At 39.5% G+C, this 21,387-nt stretch overlaps 1 protein-coding gene across 5 annotated transcripts in view; it reads right to left on the reverse strand.

Moving 5' to 3' along the window:
- Positions 1-21,387, reverse strand: part of sipa1l3 (signal-induced proliferation-associated 1 like 3) — a 94,525-nt gene that overhangs the window by 72,787 nt on the left and 351 nt on the right. The window lies entirely within an intron of this gene.

The raw sequence follows: 21,387 nt of genomic DNA on the forward strand, positions 1-21,387 counted from the left end.
ATTTAAGTCTCTGAGGAAGCTCCTGCTACGCCCATCCTGTCCAGTGGCTTTGTACTGATGCTCTTCTAAACAACATTGTGGAGAACATGGGGGAGGGAGGGATGATCATACTCAGTGATCAGCTGTAGGTTTTACTCTGGAGCAGGGAAAGGAGAGAAAACGTTTGTGCAGCTTTTGTTCCTCATTTTTCTCTTGAGCAATTTGACTGTTTTCCTTGCCAGTGACTATACACTAGCAGAGTCAAATATTGACTGAGTGCTGGCTTTGGCGCTTCCACTGTGCTCCGTTGACTTAAGCTGAAATCGCTGAAATACATGAACCCAAACCACTCAACCTATTTCAGACGTTTACTTGTGGTACAGTGAAAAACCCAGGAGGTAAAGAGGCTGTTCCAGGTGAAACAGTTCCACGTTTTCTTGGAAAGGTGATAATTGTGGCCGAAAAGGAGGAAGTTTAAAGCAGCGATTCAGACAGTGACCAGTCCAAACAAGATGCAATTTACTGATAAGCTGCATGCATACGTTTCTAAACTGACTCCGGCAGGAATGGAAACTGCAATCTAGAGCCGTTTCCAGTTTCCGTGAGGCGTTTCAGTTGAAGTCAGGAGAAGCATAGAGATACGAGAAACTATTTGGAAACTACCTTCTACAACATGTCAGGACTTGTCTGTGGTTCATTCAGGCTGTAAGAGAGCAAGAATTTCATTGGATAACAAGAAAGGAAACATATTTCAGCAAAGTCTTCTGCTTTATAATGGAGCTATCAAACCGGGTTTGGTCCAGTGTGATATTTCCGAGGTAGGAGTAAAAAAAAACAAACAATCCCCCTGTTTTAAAATCTTCTTTTAGCTAAAGATGTTTTCAAGACCAAAGATAAAATTTGGTTGAGGACAGTAACACAAGAAGAAAATGGGTTTTTATTAGGGCTGAGCAATATGGCTTAACAACGTTTCATATCAGTCAATATTGATAAGTACAGATGAGGTTTTTGTTTTAAATATCTGAAGTCCTGCCAAACTGGTTAATGGACCTTTCCAGGTACATCCCCAATTTCACACTCATTATTTGTGTCTTTAGTTTGAAGCAAATAAATAAAAATAACTAATGACCGCTTAAGAGGAGAAAGGTAGAAAGGTTTTGATGCTGTTCTTGTATTTTCTACTATTATTGTTCTAAAAGAAAAAAATTTTATAGTGCAAAAGCAATCTCAGCAGGTCAAAGCTTCACCAAAAATCAAAGATTGTAAATCAGCTGCTCAATTCTGACAGGTGCAAAAATGTATAGCAGAAAGCACTTGGGACATCATAGATTCACATGACGAATATCTAAGGCCTAAAAAATTTATAGCTACAAGAATAAAATATATTTCACTTTGCGACATAATGATAAATTGTAAAAATCCATATTTCTTTGACAGGTAAATACTTTCCAGAATCCTCTAAGGGTCTGTTACACATTACACATGTGCTCACAGATCACAATAAGCTGTCACACCAACAGCTGCATAAATCACTCTTTAGGAACACATTCTATGTTCCCTCATTCAATAAGACTCATTTTCTTTTAGTGTCAAGCCATCACTTTGAATATTGAACGTCTCCTTCAGGGAGCTTTCAGTTCATTCATTCATCTTCATACTGAGAACTGTCAAGAAAACAAACACAGCGTATTGCTAAAGATCAATTAGGGGACCGATTAATTGACATCTGAACAGAGAAACAATCTTAATGTCTCTTGGAGCCCAGATGGTTAAATGCTTGTCTGAGTGGGTCCCTCTCTCCACCACATTGACCTGTGCTAGACCATCTGTTTAACCAACGAAATAGGCCAAGCCCTCCCTTAAAGCCACAGAATGAGGCAACTTCTGTAGAGATTGAGAATTAGAGTTGGAAAAACGTTTGCATATGCTCCTTCAATGTGCTTTTCTTTGGACTCAAACAGTAGTTACACTAACATTTTGAAGAAAAGAATTTAACGCTAAAACAGAAAACATGCTGCTGAAATCATACCAACATACTGGTATGACACTTATAACATCCATTTATTTTTATTTTCGCAGACAGGTTTATGCAAAACCATAGAATAAATTTCCTCTAAATTGCTAAAGCACATTTTTATGTGGTTATTGAGCAAAACATATTACTTCTTTTGCTGCTCTTTGAAGACTCTACTAAAAAATAAGACTGATACACTGCAGAGTAACACCAGCAGTTTAATAAGCTGATATTACCTGGCTAACTGGTTCAGAGCTCCGAAATTTTGTAGTGCCCTTTAGTCAAGACAACTTTATTTTTTTAGTACATTTCAGCAATGAGGCATTTAAAGTGCTTTGCATGGTAGATAACACAATAACTAGATATGCTGGCAGTGTCACGCATTACATTTTGTTAAATGTTATCAAGAGTAATCATCATTAAATATATTAACAAATAATTAAACGTTCCAGTCATTACTAAACAGATGGGGTTTTAAAAGAACTCAGTGTTTCCGCATCTTTGCAGTTTTCTGGAATTTTTTGCCAGATTTGTGGTGAATACAAACTGAGTGATGCTTCAGCAGGCTTTCCTGTAAATTTTAGTAGCCTGCTTTTATCCAGCTGGGTGGCAGTCCACAGCAACAAGTGGGGGAGTGGTCATGTTTTAATCTCCATAAACCCATAGAAACACGGTCACCTTAGCGCTTTTTCTAGGATCTCTTTTAAAAAGTACTTTAATTTTTATCTTTATTTTTTTCTCCCTCTCTTACATTCAATATATCACTCATTTGGCTATCTGACAGTTGTGACTACTTTGAATCATGACTACTGTATTTTGTGTATGTGGGCTGTATGTATGCATGTAGGTTTTTTTTTATGTGGACATTGCAGTGCTCCTTGTTGTTTTGGGGTGGGTTGTTTTTGTTTAATTTTGTTGATGTTTACATAAAGTTATGAAAATCAATAATAAAAAAAGTACTTTAATTGTAGAAATGGTATAATAGAAAGATATTAGTGACTTTGAAGTTAACTTTTTATAGTAAGGGTATACATTGATGCCAATTCTTGACAAAGCCTGTGAGGTGGTATGTGTGAAACAAATATTAGTAGATTATTGCCATTTGATGCAATAGATACCAGAATGATTGAGCCCAATATATGCAATTTAAAAACTGCTAAACAGATGGATCAAAATCAAAAGACTCCATTTTTGTTAACATTTATGTGATTAGCCGTTGTCTCTTTCACGCAGATCTCTCTAGACAGCTCTCCTTTTCAGAGCCAGCCTCAGTCTTTGTTTATTATAAATCTTCTAAGAGACACATGGGAATTACGTAGAGCACTAGTGTGAGATTAGGACAGTCATCAGGAGATGAAGGAGGGAAGGAAATGCGACTGGATGGCCTGAATAAAGATCAGATGGAGAGATGGCCGATATTAGGTGGACACAGAGAAAGGACTGTTTTAGTAAGAAAGGAACAAAAGCAAGTACTGGGTTGCAAATGATGACGCATGACTGACCCTGATTCGCTCTGTGCTTGAAGAAACGAGGAAGCGGGTTATGGGTGGAGGGGGTCCAGACGTAAACCCACAATGACAGAGCCGCTGCTGCTCCAGTGACGCTCCCCCACCACTGAATCAGTCTTCATTCGTTGCTCCCCCCAACCAAATCCATTTGAGGTCGTCACTTTGCACGTCTGCTCACATCAAGAAAGAAAACTTCCCAAAATGTCTGATATCTTGCAAATACAATATAATAATGAATAAACATAGTAGCATGTAGTCAAATGAAGAAGGCATTTGTTTTTTGCATAATTTGGCTTCATTGAAGCTCAGTTTTGCATATTACTGTGCAATGTGGATGAAGAAACCGAGAGCGAAGCTTCCACATGAAGAATTTAAAGAACGTGGTCTCATGAGTCCATTTTATTAAGAACGAGAGTCTAGCATAGTCTGGTGGTAATGATGGTGGGGGGGCTGAGCACATTATGCAGGCCACTGCCTGGGAGAGGATGAACAAGCCAAAGCACAAACTAGACTGTAGTCAGACCTCTGGGGCAGAGGCCGGCCCGGCTAAAGCTGGTCTGGAGGGGGCAAATAAACATGCCTGCCTGTCGGCTCACTTCAAGACCCAGCAGGGCGTACTTCACCGCCGTGTTTATGACTAGGAAGCTCCCTCAAAAACTCAATGAAAGATGGACTTATCCTTGTTCGCATACTCCCACTCATGGGGCCAAAAAAGATCCAGCGAAAGCAAATAATCATAAATTGTTGGGGGAAAATAAAAGCTCACGCGGAAAACATTTCTAGGCATTAAGACGAGGAGCAGCTGCAAGCAAACTATCAGCCCTCTCTGGGAAGAGGATTTAAAGCACTAAGCTTACCGTTTTGGCAGAAGACCCTGCAATGGTGTGCTAAGTGGGTTAAAGCGCACCCCAAGTCTCATAATCGCTCCGGCCTCCCCCTCCTCTTTTTTACCCCTTCTCCCACCGTCTGCCAACAACCGCCGAGGGGAGCAATTCAAAGTCCTGCAGAATACTTAAGATGCTGAGGTAGCGGGAACTGCAGATTAAAACAGAAAAAAAAGGACCATCGTGTCAATATGACGCTTTTGTTGGTCAGAAACATGGATTAGAAATGTGGAGGACAATAGGTGAGTTTTCACCGCCTGAGGGGTTGATTCCTACTTTTACATAGCCTGCTGTTCTTCCTTAACACCTTCTGTCATGTCTAGCGTTCTGCCCTTCCCCGAACCTTGCCACCCTCTCAACTTTTTGCCCTGAAATTTAATAGCATGGAACAAGAGTTAACACCTCCGGGATGCCATAAAAAAGACGAAAACAATACAACTACTGTCCACATCGGCTCCTTCCCAAATGCCCGAAGACACAAACACCCCTGCTTCTCACACAACGTCACCAGGCAGACACAGGGGTAACATGAGTCTGTGGTGAAACTGTAGTAGTGCAGCTCGGCGAAGCTAGCACGGTTCCGTGCTGCAGAGGGAGTGCAGACGATGTTTGCCTGCAGGACTTTGCAAACAGACTACAGTAGGTCTATTGAGACCCAGCTGAAACACAGAGAGGCAGAAACTAACACTGTGAGAAAGAGAGTACAAAGAATGCCAGCTAAAAAGGGGAGGGGATCCCATAAATGGCAATCAGTTGCACAGGTACTTATGTGCTTAAATGTGTACATAGACACCATGTTGCAAATGAAAGCAGGCTCTTTGTGTAAATTTTTTTTTTTAATTAGCTACAAAAATGTCTAAAGAGCATAAAGCCTCTTGCTTTCTTAAAGTCACTCATTATGGTCTTTGTGTTGCTGAAGCATTGAATCCTAAATCATGGCTACTCCCTCTTGCCAGAGGGCTGATCCTTCTAAAGAGAGGAGTCTAAGATCAACAGCTTTTGTACAGGGGAGGAATCGGGTTCACTTTGAGCACTCCAGTTTACAACGATTAGATTTCATCCAAAGAAATCTACTGACCTACTGACATATTTTGATTGGCCATAAACACAGGAACCTGACAGGGAGGTGCCAAACATAAATACGGGTGCTTGCACACCAGAGTGGTTTCATGGACTGTAAATGGATCAGTTTGTTTTCGACGATAATCTGCTTTGTTTGGGTTAGTGTTAAAGATTACCAGAACTCTGGTATGAAGCAAAGAAAAATAGTTTGGTCCCTGTGAAAATGTGGGATTGCTTAGTTTGATCGCAAACAACCGCTGGTGCATTCAGTTTATTAGGCGATATATAAATACTATCCAGGACCAGAAGCGAGGATGAAACATGCTGGATCACACGCCTCACATACCTATACTGTTGTTTTGATTCAGTAAATTTTATCAACTTACTGAATTTTTGTTTTTTGGGAAATATGGAGTTTTTTCTTTTCACCAATGTACTGCTTTTACAGCTACTCTTTATTTTAAGGTCAATTCATGGTCAGGATAAGATATTTTTTTCTTTATTAATTATGAGAATAAAGTCATAATATTACAAGTTGTATGGCAAAGTTGAAATAATACAAGAACGATGTCACAATATTGGCAGTAGAAAGTTTTAATGTTAGGGGAATGAAGTAGTAACTTTATGAGAACTCCAACACAAAAAATAAAAAAATTTATTTTCCAAAATTTTCTTTTCATTAAAACAACTTTTCTCGTCATTTTAAAACACCCTTCTGGTAAAACTGCATCTTCATCCTGCTAACATTATAACTATGTTCTGGTAATTAAAGAAAAATTCTCGTAACCTGTCCCTGATATTCTGTCTTACAACTCACATGGGATGACTGAAGTAAAAGCCACTTTCTGAAAACGTTTTCTACCGTTTGTATTTTTATTTTAGGAAAGAAAGCCAGAAAAAAAACAAAAACATTTAAATCGTAATTGGATCAGGTGTGAAAAAAAAATTAGAACATTTCACCTAGCCCTTGTAGGAGTTGTTTTTGGTACATTTTCATCTGTAGCTCTTAAATCTAATTAAAGGCTTATCATATTTGACTTGTTAGTCCTTGATCAAAGTTAAAGCTGTCCTATTCCGACTGACTGGTGCACCTCTACGTCCATCCGACACAGGACTTAAATAAACAAACAACAACAACAAAAAAAAACAAAAGGAAGAGATTGTTAACGTCAGCACGCAAATGCTTGCAAAAGAGAGGCAGGTGGTGAGTACAGGTGAGCAGAGTCTATTCAGAGGGAATTATAAAGAGGGGTTTGTCCTTCCTGAAATAGGATTACCTGAGAAAGGTGTGGCTCATGGTGGAAGAGTGTTTGTGTGTCCTTAAGCTGCACAAATGTACAACTGGCCAGGTTAAAAGAAGACAGGATCTTAATAAAGGTCTGTCAGACCTCAGGCACAAATGGACCTATCTTATCGTCTGCAGTAATCTTTACCTTAGAAGACAGAAAAATCAAAAAGCAGATGTGATATATTTTTTTTCTTTTTCTTTTCTTCCAAAGAGTTTTTAAGGCGCTAGTGGCTCGCATTTTTGCGACAGTAGACAGACAGGAAAGAGGGCGAGAAAAGGGGAGAAAGACATGCGGCAAAGGTCGCCTGCACCAGGAGTCGAACCTGCGACGTCCGCATCGAGGCCTAAGGCCTCCAAACGTGGGGCGCGCTAACCCCCTGCGCCTCCACGGCACGCCCTGTGATTTTATTTTTATTTTTTTAATCAAAAGTGCATCCGGTCTTTCTCCATCATGGTCAAGCTAACCAAGCTTGGCCAACGTCTGAGTTGCTTGTACAGCATAAGCAACCCGGACGTCACATTGTTTTGCATCTTTATGAGGCCCAGGTGGCTGCAAAAATGCTGCCACATGTCATTGTGCGTTTGCAAAGAGCAGAGCATACAGAGGCCTGTTCTCACCTTTAACTCAGACTTCTGAATACAGGGATCACTCAATTCACTCTGTGGAAACCAAAACGTTACAAGCACAAAATTCATTGCATGTTTTGGGGATTTACAATCACAGACAAACAAAAATTAAGTGCGATTGTCAAGTGGAAGAAAGAGGATCCTGTCTTTTCAAGTTTTTTTCTTAAAAAATGTGGCATGCATATGTATTCAGTCCTCTCTAACCAAAGTATTCAGCTGGAATTCCTTTGAGGTACGTCAACCAGTTCTCAACATCTAGAAATAGGCTGCATAATACTCAAAAGTCACAAAATGGTGACAATCTTGACCAATGCAACTTGCCAAATTGCATTGGTCTACCAAGTTAAACCCCCTTTGTAACATATTGAAGTTTGTGACAAAAGTTTAAGGTGTACAAAATATTAGCAAGGCAGCTGTAACTGTCACTAATGGGTGTAGTTCTCCTGCCGAAGCAACTCGTGGTCAAACGAACGAGGCGAGGGGAAGTCGTACATGCCGACAGAGGTCTTCGCCCCTCAAAACTATCTCAGGCATCTGGACAGAAAGCAGGATCTTTGAAGTGGAATCTGGCCAGTAAAAACAGCTGAGTGAACGATCTGTGTGATCCAGCAAATGGAACACCAATAGAAAGGCATTATCACCACATCGCTAAAATCAAGCTTCAGCTGAAAGGGCCACAGCAACACAGAGGGAGAGTGTGGCGGCCACCGCCCCAGCTCTTCACCTTGTTATCTGAAGTAATCAGAAAAGAGCAAAGTACAAATAAGACAAAACTTTATGTTTCCACCATTCATTTCCCTTTCTGTGTTTGGTTTAAGCTGCAGTGTGATTCCAGGGTGTGGTCCTGCATACACACAGTGCTGCACGTGTATTCACAGAGGCCCATTTGTTTTCCAGTCAGGCAGCTATATGGTCTGTAATGAAAAGATTTGACTAATGGCTTAATATTTAGAGCAGAAAAGTTGGACAAAAGGTAAAGGGAGGTGTTGGGGAGTGTTTAAAGGAATTTAGTCATGCAGGGAAATTTGTGTAATCTCTTCTCATGCCATGTCGCTGATTCTAAAAACATACAGGCATCACTTTTTGGTCTGTCATCTAAATTTTAAACAACAATGAAGAAAAGAAAAACTTAATAGGTGTGGTAGAGATGGCTGAAAAACAATCACAATATAAACGTTTTCTTATCAGTCAATATTGATCATTATGAATAAGTTTTTTGTTGTTTTTTTAAATAGTTTGAATAATGCCAAACTGATGGCATGACTTTTCCTCTTTTATCCAGTTTTCACTCCACACTGTTTTTTATTTTTAAACCGTTATGAAGCACAGTGGTGAAACCTTAAATTGCCACTGCGGAAGTTACACAACAGGTTGTTGCTAGGTAACCGATGAGGAAGTGAGTTAGTTGACGCCACTCACCTAGCTTAGCTGGCCGTGAGAAGTTGAACGGCTAACGTCTTTGCCTGTATCTCCCAGAATGCTGTGCAATTCCAGATTGGAGTTTAGTGAATATTCAATATATCTAATACTGTATTAAACACATATCAATAACAATATTATCTACAGGTATTGATCACGTGTATCGCTGCATTTATTGTTACTGATTTATTGTCTAGCCCCAAGTCAAAAAAATCCTGATGTATCAAAGGAGAAAGTAGTTATAAGCAGGATGTGTTTTAATGGATGCAGCCATGTGTGAACAGAGATGTTTTCAGTTGAGAGAAACAGAGTTCATGTCTGGTTGTCTAAGTGCATGTCTGGAACAGGGAGGAAGAGAGGTGTTGAGGACGCTCGCAGCAAAGTGGGTCAAGTCAGTTTCAGCGTTGGTTGATGACAGCGACCTTACAAACACATTCAGTCACCAGGTAGCTGACCCACAGGGACTAAATATTCTCCATCTCCATCCACACCTGTGTTTTTGTGCTTCTTCTCTGAATCCCGTTCATTAAAGCAAGAGATCATCCACACACTTCCTCTCCAGAGACAACCACGTTGATTTCCTCCACAGACTCACACGTAGTGCAACTTTCCTCCATCTCCAAGGCTCTCGACTCTCTTGGGGGGTGATGCATCACATCTTTCTAAATAGTTGCTCACTTTCTAATTTGCTTTTTTTTTGGTCATCATTACTATTTCACACGTGAAGCCTGGCCTAACACAGGGAACGAGAGCTCTTTTAATCAGAGCTCAGCTGCAGAGGTCAATCAGGGAGGCTAGGGAGGAGGGAGAAAATGGCAGGATGAATTGAAGGAGGTGCTGGAGGAAATGGGAGAACATGAGCAGGCTTTCTTCTTCCAACAAACCTCCCTTTCAGCCCTTCCCTGTGTCTGCGCTCCTCTCCCTCGTCTCATTAGGCCATTTCACTCCCTGTGAGTTATCAGCCCATCCGTCTCCCACGATGATAACAGTCTCTAAGGTCTGTGAAGAAACACCCAAACCTCTGTCGCGTCCTTCTGCCCTCCTCTGCTCCTTGGCCGCCGCCTACAAACTGTTAACAAGCCACGCTGCATAAACGTAAGACAGAAAACATGTGGGGGAAAAAAAAAAAGTACAAACAGTTTATTGGGGGAAAAAACTGCTGCTTCAGCAATTTGTTAACACCAACAACTGATGCTGTAGACATCAGGCCCCCTGAGACATAGGAGCATTTAGCACTCACTGTGGACTGTGCAGCCACGTTCTACTGACCTCTTCAACGTTTTTAACACCTTGGATAGCTTGATGTTGAAGTAAAACAGTCATTATTGCCCTTTTTGACAGCTGGCTTGAAGATCAACTTTCCAACAAATCTCAGCATGTGAAAGCTATGCTCCACATGCATCTCTTTCTAAATAACTAAAAAAACTTAAATAAATGAATACATCTTCTGGACAAAATTATTGCAGCCATAATAACCTGCATTATATTATTGAACCAGCAATAGACATAATTGTTGTTTTTCTGTTTTAAGCCTAAGCAGTTATTACGTATAGTCGCTTGATTTGACAATTTAGTTATGATCTGTAAAATTCTTATGTTGTTAGTGCTGGTTGGAGTTGTGTTAATTTAGCTCAGGTGCGCTCTTTTACCGATCTCTCACTAAATCTGTCATTGACAAATGAATAGTGTTTATTTTTTATTGAGTTAAACCCTATGCTGCTATTTATGCCAATTACTGTACTACTAATACAACAGGTACATATAATAAAACAACCCATTAAGGCAAACAATTTTCAGGCTGCTTGGGGTCAACAAAACGGCGTAAAACCATAAAAGGTATGACCATTCTGTTTGAAGAAAATCACATTTACTTCTACATCCACTATATCCTTATGACCACCACTGTTAAGAGAGTCATGTCTAAAATGATGATATTTTGTTCATTTAAGCAGATGTAAATTTCAGTTGAAAAGTCTTTAAATATTATACTAAAAAAGTCTTACCGGTAAGTTGTTAAATGAAAAAAATCTGAAGAATGTGCAAAATTTTTATCTGATTAATCATCGCAACAATCAATTGCTAAACTAATAATAGTTGTAGTTCTAGTTGATTTGCTGTTGATACACTTTCAAAACTTGAACAATGCAGCACAAAACAGCTGATTGGTGTGTATATGCTGGTAGGCATTCTAACAAAAGTCTATAACTTCATGTTTTTTCTGAAGGCAAATTTACAATACACATCAATCAATCATTAATTCAGCTGAGATCAGCCAGCCATACACATATAGAATAAAATGACACACTCAAAAACAAACAGCTCAGCATTTGTTCTTTGTAAGAAATCCCCTTATGTTGCTCTCAGAACTAACCTACTATCTCCCCCGCTCTGTCTCACCAGCATCATAAACAAATTAGCATTCCAGACCATCTCTGAGCAGGCCAGATCAAATGAACTCGTCTGGAAATAACCCGCTAAATAGCCTCCCTCCAAATCTGATTTGGAAATGAGCACGGGAAGGAAAAAGAACAACACATATTTTGATACAGTACCATAATAAACTGGGGAGGAGGTATTTGTGGAATGACCACATGCTACACTCAATTAGCATTAAAACAATGCGCCTACAGTAAGCACTAATAACTTGACATTTTAAGACAGAGGGAAGCACTCAAGGGAGACCTTACATGCAAGAACATCCAGTATGCTTGCAGGAATGCATGTTGGCCCAAGCATACATGTATCAAAATTAAGAAAATATTTACTTTTAATACACTAGAGGAGGCTGGAAGACGTAAATAACTTTTAGAGAGATGAACATGTTCGTAAGAGCAAGGGATTCTATGATAGGAGAAGAAAGTGAAAACATGTAAATCCATCCACAAGTTTTCCGCTGGTGTTACGCCCTTCACTTTCAACATGCTGATGAAGGCATGGTTCCTCACCGGAAACTACAATGAGCTCAGCAAGTATTTCAACAATGCACGGACAAAGAAAACCTTCAGGATCCCAGCTGCGCACTGAAGACGAACTCTCTGACATTTCTCTGATCTTGAAAAGAGGCGGATTACTCATCTCCAGTGAGTTGGTCATTTGTCTTCGTGACAGATGTGGACAGCGGCGTAAAGGCTGCGTCTTTCCCTGATGCTTAATGACCGACTGACTCACGTCAACACTCATCTCCGACAAACACGCATACTATGGAACGCACTCGCTTCCTGTCTGACAGCTTGACCTCTCCGGTAGGCAGCGAGGGAAGCAATGAAAAATGCCAGCAAACCTGGTCAATTAGAAACACAGACAAAAGCGTGAGTTACGCTCACCGAAACCTTGCCGTTTTAAGAGTGTGTTTAGTGGGCTGAATAATTACAGTGTTATGTTTATTTAGTAATTTTCCCCTTAGATGATGGGCTTTTAAACTTTCCCATTTGCTACTTGTTTTGACTACTCATTTAGAACAAGTTTAATGTTTAATCATGTTTATTTCTACCCGAGAGGCATTTACTTTTTTGAGTCTTTAACTTGGTTTTGTCTGTCCAGTACGACTGTCATGGTACTATAATTTCCAGTAAACACAGATACATGGTATATCCTGCCCAAATTAAATTTAAAAAATTACATAACTGCATTTATTAAAAAAATAAATCCCAACTGTTGTAAAAAAAAAAAAAAAAGATATTCATTATTACAGTTTTACTGTTATTGAGTTAGATTTTATGCACGAACAAAAAAAAAAAGCTGCTAAAATTAGAAGTAATAGGGATAATCATTCAGTCTTTTAAAAACTTTGCCTCTATTAAAAACCTATATCACATTTATTCCATTTTAGCTTCATATACTTCAAAAAAGAAACAAAGATTAGAACCTTCAAGTCAGAAAGGAAACCAAAAGTTAGTACCAGTCAGGAAGGGCCAGATCAGTGAGTCAGTTCCTTAAACCTTTGAAATGTATAAAGCAAGGCTTAACTTGTTCTAAAACCCATCATTTTAAAAACCGTTATATACACACCTTCATACCAGTAATTAGCCCACCCCTATTTGTAATTAGGCCTGTCACAATATGCAATAAATCAGTTGATCGTGTCATAAATTCAAATGAGCTCAATAATTTCCATTTGCGGCGGGCTGCACAGTGGCGCAGTTAGTAGAACTGTTGCCTTGCAGCAAGAAGGTCCTGGGTTCGATTCCCGGTCCGGGGTCTTTCTGCACGGAGTTTGCATGTTCTCCCTGTGCATGGTGGGTTCTCTCCGGGTTCTCCGGCTTCCTCCCACAGTCTCTCTAAATTCTCCCTAGGTGTGAGTGAGTGTGTGTGAATGGTTGTGTGTCCTGTCTGTCTCTGTGTTTCCCTGCGACAGACTGGCGACCTGTCCAGGGTGAACCCCGCCTCTCGCCCGGAACGTAGCTGGAGATTGACACCAGCAACCCTCCCGACCCCATTAGGGATAAAGGGTGTATAGACAATGGATGGATGGATGGAATTTCCATTTGCATAATATATCATATTCTCTTTTCTCTCTTTCTCTAACAAAACTGGATAACTAAATTCTTCAGTTTGGTCTCAACTAGCCCTTTTTTTAAAAGGACAGTTTTGTTTACAGAGACTTCAGAATTCATTTTATTTGCCGCTTTGTTTATTTTAGATATCTAGAATGTATTCCAGTTCCATGTTAAAAGTTCAGTAGAATTTAATGTGTATTAATCTTCTGACAATTTTTGCATCATTTTGTCATCACCGTTACATTACTTGAAAATGGTCTCAAAACAGCAATATTATCATTTATTGCAATAACGTCTGGGACAATTTATCGTCCAGTAAAATTTGTATATATACTACAGCATGTTACCTCCTGTGCACTCAAATCAGTCAGACACTTCCCTTTCGGGTCTTTCTTGCATTTGGTTAGCGGTACAAGAGCGGAAAATAGCAGTAAACCCGACAGGTGAACTCGAGAAGTGTTTGTGATGGTCAAGCTCAGGCGTAAATGTGTGAAAGTGGGTTAATTTAATTCTCTCAGTCCATAATAAACAGATGGAAACAGAATCAGCTGCTTCTTTATCCTGCCAGGAAGGATTTCCTGTTTGCAGAGCATTTCTCCCATGCTAGTGCACGATAGAGCTCTTTGTGGAAACACAACACCTGTTATTCCCATGAGTAAAATCTCAATTGGGGACGACTATGAAGCAGGTGTAACAACACACACTTCCTCTCAAAACACCAGACAAATCCTCCAAGACCCAAAACAAGAAGGCTGTTTGAACAGAAACATAACCCAGAAAGGTGGCAGCTGTCTTTCTAAGAGCCATGAGCAAGGGATGCACATCTGAACATTTTATGGGAAAAAGTTTGTTCACTGATGTAACAAAACTAAAGACTTAAATCATTGCAAGTATCCTAACCAATTGTTCTACACAATAACATGACAGCATCTTATACAGAGGCACATATGGAACAGAGAAGAATTAAAAAGGGTCCAAAACAACATCCAAGAATACTAGTGTAATTATATGTGTTGCGCCAAGGCAAAACCAGGAACAAGTCACCAGAACAGAAACGGAGGGGGAAAAAAAAGATTTAAAAAAATTTAAAAATTCTACATTTTGAGAAAATTGTGATTTTTGTTTTCTTGCAAAATATAGTAGTTGTAGTATTGGAAAAAAAAACACCCCATTGGTTTTAGCCAATAAGCTGCATGTTTGAAAGAAGCAAATGACTACTTCACATCGCCACCACATACGAAGACACTAAATCGAGAAGATACACAACTTTGACTGTAAAATCCTACAAGAAAACAAAATGTTCCACTTGGGACACTGGCGCAAACTTTCTCCAGAGAACACGCAGATGGATTCTTTACCAACAGAAAGGGAATGAAAGAACATGAGAACAATTAGACATCTTGAAGCCAACAGTTTTGCATCCTTACTTTGGAGACAACATTGTCCAATATAAAAATGCTGGTGAAAAGAAAACACAAAGCAAAAAAAAAATAGAGCACAGATTTTGGTCAATTTACCCTGGGTTAGGTGTGATTGGAGATCAGAAAGTCAAAAGTTGATGTAAATCTTCTGTTCATTAAGAGCATGAGTATTAAGAACTACCATCATTTTGGTCTATAAACGCATCAACCAGCAGTTTGTTTTTTGAAGCATTCAGGAAACAAACCGTATGTATGCTTTCTATCAGCAAAGTTTCCACTAATAAAAACCCCTAAACAGACGCCACCGCAGGCCTGGTGAAATCAGTTTACATACACCATGTTGTCAGGGCATTACTTTGTAGTCAAGTGTATGTCTAATCTTGTTAAAAGCTTAGCGTTAACTCCAGTAACACTGTTAAAGGGTGTGCGGATGGACGATGAGGCTTCTCTTCTCGATGTGTTCGTACCAGCCCTGACCGCTGGTAGGAAACTGGCCAACCTGTGGCAAGGCAAAGCGTCCTCAACATCTGTGTTTATCCTCTAGCTAAAACCAACAGGCTATATTTACTCTGGTCAAACATATCTAGCAGCACAGAGGAGCAGAGAGAAAGAAAGATGGAGTCTGGTTCTTAGCCTGCGCTGAGATAGAGAGACTCTATCAAACCAGCCTCTCTGATAGTGAAACCAGTTAAATACAATACTTTTTCAGGTGGCTACATGCAGGACTACAAGTCAGAAATTTCACTGTTTCCATAAGAGTAAGACTGTGATTGTAAACAACACCTTGAGAGAAACTGAGTGGACAGAAAAAACAAGACAGGCTCAATTGACCGACTGCCTGCCTATCAAATGTTTTATACCTCAACGAAGCCCATAAAGCAGAGCTTCATTTCAGAAAGCATTGTGTATCCCTCTAAATCTGACCTCTTGACACCGTCATTAATACCGACTTATGGATAAGATCCTCAAGGGAAGAAAATTCATCAGACAGAGTGAGAGGGAAGGGACTGCAACACCGATTTTATAGGGCCATTTCATCTTGTACACCTGCACTCTGTCTAACACATGGGCATGACAAATATCTATAAAACTGAGTTAACTGCAGACCAAGGAGCTGGTTTAACCACATTTCAAATATTCACCACAACACAGCGGCCACAATTTTCATAAAAGAAAACTTCACCAGGGTACTTTGGAGCCAGATTAACCAGAATTGAGAAGTCCATACCTGCCAGGTTAAGATTTTGATTCCCTGCAAAGACACGTTTCACATCTCCAATGAACCACAGTGTTACATAAACACGCACTGCCTTACATAATTACCAAATAAAATGTAGTTTTCTGTTCTCTCTGTACGGATGCTTGCTTCCGCCCACATGATTCGTCCTGGTACCCTCAAACTGCCTGGTTAGACAGACAAATGCTGTTAAAACAAAAGCTATATACAGTATTTTGATTTGCATATGCCTGGGGTCCTTATTCATTACTGCTATGCTACTGATTCATACAGTACCTTGGAAAACTTTTTAAATGCCCTTTTCCTTTTGTGCCTCTTTAATAACACAAACCAAGTACCTTTTGGGGATTTTATGTTCTAAACCAATACAGTTTACCACATATTCTTTTTAAAAGAGGAAGGAAAATAACCCAAGGTTTTAGAAAAACTTTAATAAAAATCAGCCTTCTATACTCTGATACCTCTAAATAAAAGTTAACCAAATGTGTTAACTTTTATTTAGGCAGCATAAAGAATTTTTTTTAGAGTAAGCAAAGTTATGAAAAATGTTCCACTAGGACAACAAACATGCAGTCACAGCTACAATGCATAGAAGAAAGCATGCTGATGTGTTAGAATGGCCCAGCCAAGATCCAAACAAAAGTCTGTGCCTACAATCTCCATCCAATCCAACTGAGCTATTTTGCAAAGGATGTACCTGTATACACAAAGCTGATGGACATTGACTGACAGTCTGTCAGTCAATGTTTTTCTATACTCATCCATTACTTTGCATTGGTCTACCACAAAAAGTCTCAATAAAATATGTGTGCTTGCAATAAGGCAAATGGGAAAAAATTCAAGCAGTGTGAATACTCTTACAGGACAAAAAATAAATAAAAATACTAACAGGTAAATGTTAATGCTCTCAGAAAGGATTTAATTTATTGCCAATACTTTATTCAGTTTTAGGCAATTTTGTATATGGATCCAAAATATGTCATAGTGGCTTTTTTTTCATGGATAGTACAGCAGAATTTTTGACCAAACATAAACAGGGGTTGCCTGGTCTGAACCACTGGGTCGATGATAACTTCACCTCATTTGACATTTTCCGATAAAAGCACAAAAAATTACAACTGTAATCAAGCAAAAACACCTGCTGACCGGAGTCAGTTAATGTCCTGACAGCATTTCAGCCCAGCTAGGAGGAAGCTGCAGTGACAGGTGTGATAGCTTGTGGAGTAACTGTCAATGCGGGTCCAACGTGTTAATTTATGAGGAACAATTGGGGAAAACAGTTTAAAACGCAGCTCGATATGAGCCGAGTCCAAGTAGCCCGTAATGTTCAGGTTATTCAATAACACTTGAGGAAAAAAGGGAATTTTTAAGACAATTTTACATGCCTGTCTCCTTAAAACATACACTTATGCAAACACACTGGGGAGCAAGCGTGGACCTTGACACAGAGCAGATGGTATCCATGCTCTAACGGTTTGTCCTCCCACTCTGACCTATCAGGACACATCCATGATCATGATGGATGGTGTGTGAGTGCATGTGTTTGTTCCCCAGCATTCTGGAAACGCACACTTTCTTTTATATCAACCTTTATTTAACGAAAGGATGGGTAAAAGGATTAACTGGGAGCCTGGCAAGGGATGATATTACAAACAGCAGAAGCGCTGCCAAGATGTCACAGCTGGGAATCAAAAACTCGCAGGTGCCAAAAGCACAGCTTTTGACGCATTAGTGAAATTGTTACAAGGGACACCGTTGGTGAGATTTCTGTTTTCCTAAAAAGATGGTCATCACTATAAAAAAAAAAAGCCTGCAAGTAAGTTCTCCAAAACAATTTTTCCAAGAACAAAGAAAAAGAGGAAACAGATCAACAACTGAATCATTCGTGCGAAGACACAACATGGTGATTCAAACCGATGTTTACAGGCGAAATCACTCAGGTGGCCCACATCCAGCTCCCTTTGAAGACGGTGTTCTTTGTTCCTGCAGCTGCTTGCAATGAAACACCAAACTAAGTAGCAGAAAATATGAGATGTTCAAACTGATCCCAGATCATAAGCAACTGTTATCTGGCACCCAGTGGAGACAACTACAAGATAGCTGCTGGAGGCGCTATACCATACCCAGTGACATCAGGTCGAAGTTATGAAAATAGTCCAGATTAGCTCAGATAATGTATCACACCAAGTTGAAGAATGTGTATCATACAGGGATTACAAAACTGGGGAGACATTACATTTAGAACAACTGAAAATGAAGAGAGGCAGAATGGAGAAATTTGGATTAAATTAGTGTGACTGCCATGTGATAGCGTTTAACTGAAGCAGAAACAATAGCAGCAACTGGGTCATTTTTTTCAGTGTCAACGGTGGAAATGTAGTATCAGTTAATATGACTTATAATCCAATTGCCCCTTGAGAACAATATGTTACTCCACTAGTACTATTACATAAACATTACTTATAATGTTTAGATAATTCAGTTAAGTTGTGATTATTTTCAGACAGCCACTTCACAACAAATCAGTCATCCTGAAGCAGAAATGGAAAAACCCAATTCAGTACATATCCAGTTATATTCAATCCAACCTAACCTAGAAGCCACTTTCAATTACACACAGACCAATTCGGTCCTATAAACACTGTCTAGTTCAGTTGATCACAAAATAGCAGTTGGTAGAAAATTATCTGTTTGTGGCTGAGCTTCCTTGTGTTAATTGTATCAAGTCATTGATATTTTTTGGAAGATTTTTTTTTTTTAAATATTACTGTGACTGTGACCAGCCGCCACCCCAATTTATAATCTAGAAGTGTCCCCCCACGCTATACCAGACCGGTATAGCGTTACAAAGATAGATGGAAAATAAGTTAGTAGCCAAAGGCTTTATGATATGTCAGAAAACCTCAGCGCAATAAAAGCGTGCACAAAATTGAAATTATAGTACAAATAGATATAACAGGGCAGGACAATATATATGTATCACAGAACACAATAAGCATATTGTAAATAGTGCCTGGACTACAATTATACTAGTTAATACTTTCAGTAACATGAATTCCAATTCTATTTGGCTATAATGTATTTGATGACACTTGTTTTTAAGACTTTTTTTAGAAAGTAAACTTGGTTAAATCAATGAGAAACTGCAACCATGTCGCTTCATTTCCAAAACAGCATACGCTGGCCAGAAGTTGCTTTTCCAATAAAACCTTGTGTTTTATTGAAATATTGATTTCCAATCCCAAGAAGCTTGACAGATTGCCCATTATCAGACGTCATGAATCCTGAAGCAGGCAGACATCAACACTTTTTTAGTAATTATTTGATTATTTATAACTTGTACCATTAACGCAACACTCATCGATATCATCATATGTTGCGATTTTTTCCTAATATCACACAGCCCTAGTTTTGAATGCAGGAGGTGTCAGCTGGAGTCTCGCTGCAGCAGGAAGCTGATTGTAGCTAAAGGTCACAGAGAGACCAAGACAAGTGAAGAAAATGGGTATTTATCCCAGCTGATTTCACCACTGCAATGTTTAACAATATCACCATCATGTGATTTCCCAACATCATCCAGCTATAATAATGACAGTTAGATACCACTGTATATTTTCAATTTAAACATCCAACACTGAAGCGAACAGTGGATTCAATGGTGAAACAACAAACGCGACCTTTTGGCTCAATGAAAGCACTACTGCAAAATAAATTAATGGACATTTATTCAAAAGGACAGAACGTTCATAAAGCACTGCTTGTTGAATGCTTTATGACAAGTAGGCCTGTCACAATAAGCAATAAATCAATTAATCATATGATACATTAAAACAAGCTCAATAATTTCCATTTGCATGATTTATCGTTTTTCTCTTTTCTAACAAAAAAAGAGAGCAAACCATCCTCGTGGTGATCCTGTGGTGCATTGGTCTCAACTGGCCCTTTTTTGAAGGAAAATTTTATTTACAGAGACTTCATAATTCATTTTATTTGCTGTTTCTGTTGTTTTGTTTGTTTATTGTGGATATTTAAAATGTCTTTCAGTTCGAGTGTTAAATGTTTATTAGATTTTAAAGTTTATTGAGAATATTTGCATCATTATGGTATTACCATTATATTACTTGAAAATGGTCTCAATCATTTGTTACAATAATTCCCGGGATAATTTATTGCCCAGCAAAATTTGTAAAGATAAGAACTAAAATATTTTTCAAGCCAAGCACTTTTATTTATTGTTGTAATTTTGAGTCACAATTTTTCAGGTGCCCAACGTAAATTGAGAGAAATAAATTACTCCAGTCTTTTAGCGCTCAACAGGCTGACGACATAATTTTTTTACCTACATAAATGATCTTGGCATAAGTTCTTTTATTGCTGTCTGATAAAACAGATTGTCTGCGACAGACTGCCGACCTGTCCAGGGTGTACCCCACCTCTTGCCAGGAACATTAGCTGAAGATAGGCACCAGCACCCCTCCTGACCCCACTAGGGACAAGGGTGTTAGAAAATGAATGGATGGATGGATGGATGGATGGATGGATGGATGGATGGAAATCTAGGTTATACCCACTGCACATAAACACTAATTTGTAATGCTGCTCACGTGATTAATCAGAAACATTCCCATGCTAAGTAACCTGAACATCATAGTCACCGTTTCTATTTTTTCTTTAGGATAATCAATTTGGAAGGTAAACGGAGTAAATGGTGCCAAGAAAATCCACAGTGCAGCCATGCTCTGCTGCTCTCAGGAATCCACATCCTAAATGCTCAAGGTGCCATTTCCCGAAGGCTGGGAAATACAGCAACACATAGGATTTCAATAGTAAAGACACGCCGATGCATCATCTTCTCCCATCCAGCCGGTGTATACACAAACGCACCTGTGCAACAATGCGTTTGCAAATCCTGATCAAACTGACACAGGTCTTCCGACAGGTGAACCGACGGTGCGTGTCCACACACGCAAAGGAGCTCCTCCAGTCCTTCTTTTACTACAACAATTATATTGCACGCCCCCTCATGTCGAACCGTAGCCGCAAACAACCGTTTAAACCCCACAACCCAAACATTTGTCATGCTCCGCGCAGCGAAGCGAGTCTCCAACCATCACAACTTCCCATTGCGGTGCAACTACTCGAAATTCAAAGCTTGTTTCCAGGCTAACTTAGCAGCCTAGCCTCGTTCCCAAACAAAGCTCCATTGTCTGGAACTTGTAGTTTTTACCATTTTCCACTGGCCCTCGCAACTGTGATTAATTCATGCGCAGAAAAACTACAAAACCGAATTCTATAGCACCCCAGAGAGCATGCGCACTGGATCTTGAATGATCAGAGAGGTTGTGGAGTATTTTTGTAGTAAATAAATTATCGCGGGTAGCGGTAGATTTGAAGCTCCCCGGGAACTCATAGGTTGAGGCAGAGCTCGGAGCTGGGGTACCAGCCTCCAGGT

This window comes from Gambusia affinis, linkage group LG06 (assembly GCF_019740435.1).
Source record: "Gambusia affinis linkage group LG06, SWU_Gaff_1.0, whole genome shotgun sequence".
In the NCBI taxonomy this organism is placed as follows: Eukaryota; Metazoa; Chordata; class Actinopteri; order Cyprinodontiformes; family Poeciliidae; genus Gambusia; species Gambusia affinis.